Source organism: Amphiura filiformis, chromosome 20, assembly GCF_039555335.1.
Source record: "Amphiura filiformis chromosome 20, Afil_fr2py, whole genome shotgun sequence".
Taxonomy (NCBI): Eukaryota; Metazoa; Echinodermata; class Ophiuroidea; order Amphilepidida; family Amphiuridae; genus Amphiura; species Amphiura filiformis.
Genome location: NC_092647.1, coordinates 33,159,783 through 33,164,644, shown reverse-complemented (window position 1 = coordinate 33,164,644; position 4,862 = coordinate 33,159,783).

Here is a 4,862-nt window from a genome sequence, read left to right as displayed (position 1 = left end):
GGCATCCAGGTGTAGGGAAAAACAACACTAGTCTCTAATGTTGCACATTGTTGGGCATCCTGGTGTAGGAAAAACAACACTAGTCTCTGATGTTGCACATTGTTGGGCATCCAGGTGTAGGAAAAACAACACTAGTCTCTGATGTTGCACATTGTTGGGCATCCAGGTGTAGGGAGAAACAACACTAGTCTCTGATGTTGCACATTGATGGACATCCTGGTGTAGGAAAAACAACACTAGTCTCTGATGTTGCATCTTGTTGGGCATCCAGGTGTAGGAAAAACAGTAGTTTCTGATGTTGCATATTGTTGGACATCCAGATGCAGGAAAAAAAACCCACTAGTCTCTGATGTTGCATATTGTTGGGCATCCAGGTGTAGGAAAAACAACACTAGTCTCTGATGTTGCACATTGTCGGGCATCCAGGTGTAGGGAGAAACAACACTAGTCTCTGATGTTGCACATTGATGGACATCCTGGTGTAGGAAAAACAACACTAGTCTCTGATGTTGTATCTTGTTGGCCATCCAGGTGTAGGAAAAACAGTAGTTTCTGATGTTGCATATTGTTGGACATCCAGATGCAGGAAAAAAACCCACTAGTCTCTGATGTTGCATATTGCTGGGCTTCCAGGTGTAGGGAAAGCAACACTAGTCTCTGATGTTGCACATTGTTGGGCATCCAGGTGTAGGGAAAACAACACTAGTCTCTGATGTTGCTCATTGTTGGGCATCCAGATGAATGGAAAAACAACACTAGTCTCTGATGTTGCACATTGATGGACATCCTGGTGTAGGAAAAACAACACTAGTCTCTGATGTTGCATCTTGTTGGGCATCCAGGTGTAGGAAAAACAGTAGTTTCTGATGTTGCATATTGTTGGACATCCAGATGCAGGAAAAAAAAACCACTAGTCTCTGATGTTGCATATTGTTGGGCATCCTGGTGTAGGAAAAACAACACTAGTCTCTGATGTTGCACATTGTTGGGCATCCAGGTGTAGGGAGAAACAACACTAGTCTCTGATGTTGCACATTGATGGACATCCTGGTGTAGGAAAAACAACACTAGTCTCTGATGTTGTATCTTGTTGGCCATCCAGGTGTAGGCAAAACAGTAGTTTCTGATGTTGCATATTGTTGGACATCCAGATGCAGGAAAAAACCCACTAGTCTCTGATGTTGCATATTGCTGGGCTTCCAGGTGTAGGGAAAGCAACACTAGTCTCTGATGTTGCACATTGTTGGGCATCCAGGTGTAGGGAAAACAACACTAGTCTCTGATGTTGCTCATTGTTGGGCATCCAGATGAATGGAAAAACAACACTAGTCTCTGATGTTGCATATTGCTGGGCTTCCAGGTGTAGGGAAAGCAACACTAGTCTCTGATGTTGCACATTGTTGGGCATCCAGGTGTAGGGAAAACAACACTAGTCTCTGATGTTGCTCATTGTTGGACATCCAGATGCAGGAAAAAACCCACTAGTCTCTGATGTTGCATATTGCTGGGCTTCCAGGTGTAGGGAAAGCAACACTAGTCTCTGATGTTGCACATTGTTGGGCATCCAGGTGCAGGGAAAACAACACTAGTCTCTGATGTTGCACATTGATGGACATCCTGGTGTAGGAAAAACAACACTAGTCTCTGATGTTGCATATTGTTGGGCATCCAGGGGTAGGAAAAACAACACTAGTCTCTGATGTTGCATATTGTTGGACATCCAGATGCTGGAAAAACAACACTAGTCTCTGATGTTGCACATTGATGGGCATCCAGGTGTAGGAAAAACAACACTAGTCTCTGATGTTGCATATTGTTGGGCATCCAGGGGTAGGAAAAACAACACTAGTCTCTGATGTTGCATATCATGATATTGTTGGGCATCATGGCATAGGAAAAACAACACTAGTCTCTGACGTAGCACATTGTTGCACATCCAGATGCTGGAAAAACAACACTAGTCTTTAATGTTGCATATTGCTGGGCATTCTGGCGTAGGAAAAACAACATGAGTATCTTGATGTTGCATATTGTTGGGCATCCAGGTGCAGGGAAAACAACACTAGTCTCTGATGTTGTATATCATGATATTGTTGGGCATCATGGCATAGGAAAAACAACATTAGTCTCTGATGTTACACATTAGTGGATATCCAGATGCAGGAAAAACGACACTTGTCTCTGATGTTGCATATTACTGGGCGTAGGAAAGACAACATGAGTATCTTGATATTGTATATTGTTGGGCATCCAGATGCAGGGAAAACAACACTAGTCTCTGATGTTGCATATTGTTGGGCATCCAGGTGCAGGGTAAACAACACTAGTCTCTGATGTTGCCTATTGTTCAAATCATGGCCGTCCACCTTCAAACATATTCCGAAATCAAGGGAGGGGGGTCGGGGACGAGCATATTTTGTTCCGGTTTTAGTGGGGCATCTTCAGTAGAGAAATTACAGATTCATGTAAAATGTCTTATTTTGTCATTAATACATGGCATTCGTTTAACCACTAGCATACTTTACATACTTTATGAGCAAACTCACAAAGCCTATACTCAATTTTGAATGCTTAGACTTGTGCCAAGTCTTTGAATTTTGTAACTGCAATTGTAAGAAATTGTGCAAAATTGCATGTGTTTGGCCCACTTTCCTCAAATTGCAAACACGGTTGTTTGATGCATATAGAATTGGCTTTATTATTAACTAAATGCAAACTATACATGGCGCTATTTATCCTACATTATATTTATTTATTTGCAATGGGTAGGTGATTAATACTGCCATTAAAACAGCTGGAATAGGTGAAACAAGCAACAAGGAAATTTTATAAACATATTTCATCAAACAATAAACGGAATTATCTGTTTTAAAAGCTTGGAAGAGTACTTTCCACTAACTAAATAGCGCCACCAATTTTGTTATTAATAGATACATTTTATATCCGAAAAAGCTATAATAATTTTGTAAAAGATGGGAAATCAAAGTTGAGAATGACTCAAAAGCATCTGTATATTTTAGCATGATATCACATTTAGCTGTTTAAGCATAAAATTTGGTTGTACGTGATGTTTTATTTGAAATACTAAATAAATGATCCCATCAAACAACCGTGCCAAAAACAATAAATTTGGACTTTTATTAATTTCCAGTTAGAATTAAAGGATTAAAATTAAGCTATATTTCATTTGGCAAAATAGGATATCTTTTTAAAAAAAAAAGTTAGTTCTGTATTTTTATGGAATATGGAGTAGGTTCTGTAATTACATTGGTCCTGTATTCGTGTTGCAGCATTTTATCTACCATGTCTACCGTTTTTATTTGCTTCAGAAGAAACTACATTTATTAACTACACTAATCATGCATTTAAGATTTAGTAAATCTATTAATATAGACAATTTATTAATTCAGTATACATAAATAAATTTAAAAGCTTTGAAACGAAGAGTGTAAGCAATATATAATTGTCATTAATATAATAATCATTATAAATAATAAAAATACGTCAATAATTATTTCAATACATATCATTATGTTGGTTACAGTGTTTTAAGTAAGAATACAACAATTCGATATAAAACATCAATTTTCACTACATGAAGTAATGGGTTATTCCATTTAAAATCCACACTACCCCTGTGGAAGATTATGGAAATATCTTCCACAGGGGGAGTATGAATTTCAAATAGAATTAGCACATTAGGTAGCTATTTGAATTTCATACACCCTCTGAAAAAGATTTGACATGAATCTTCCACAGAGAGAGGGTGAGTTTCAAAAGAAGTTGGTTAATGGGCTAATTCCATTTGAAATTCATACCCCCCTGTACATACATATACATAAAGATATTTATAAAGTGCCTTTAAAATTTATCAAAGCGCTGAACAAGGAGAGAAAGGGTGGAATAAAAAAAGAAAGACAGAAGGAACAAGAAAGAAGCTAACTGAAAAGGTGAGTTTTTCTGAAAACTGGAATTGATGGAGACTCTCTGATGGCTTTAGGGAGTTTGTTCCATTCCCTCGGGCCAGAGACAGAGAAGGTATTTAAACCAGCTGCTCTATGTGCCCTATGCTGACTAAGCAGAGTCTTAGCGGAAGAAGATCTCAATCCTTCTCTTCCGGGAGCATATGCTGAAAGAAGCTCACAAAGATAGTTTTAAGTTTAAAAGAATTCGGTCATACATTGGAAGCAAATGCAATTTAATGAGAAGGGAGAAGGTACCAGTTGAAGATATTTACAAAATCTTCCACAGGGGTAGTGTGGATTTTAAAACGAATGGCCCAATAAGCTTGCAAGAGATATTAGGAGATTCAAGGTCACGCACACTAAACGAAAACGGAATCATTGCTGTATAGATCAGTTGACCTCAATGTTTATTAACAAAGGCAAGGGGACCGGTATATCGATATGCTTGAGTGAACCCCATGCAACCACTACACTGTTCGGTACCTTATTTCTGAGAGCATGGCAAACCTTTGAAGTTGTACATTATTTAAAAATTGTCTTGCACTGCAAATTGGTCCTTTAATATGCATGTTTTAAACCACTTTGGCAAAGATAATAAATGAAGCAAGATAGCTATTTCTTTCTGAAATGCCTTTTTGTAATGAGCCTATCAGGATTTTGGGCAAAATTCATATTCAAACACTTGTTGAAAGCATTACACTACTTTGAGTATATACTTTTGTTTTACCTTGAGTTTGGTAGTGATGTAAGTGGCTATGTAAGTGCATATTATGCTAACCTCATCATGTAGAGCGTATACACATGAGTACAAGGGCGGTATGTTGGCATCCTTGCAGTACCTGAGTAAATAAGCCGACTTCACTACCAATCTCGAGGTGAAATGAAGTACTAAGCATT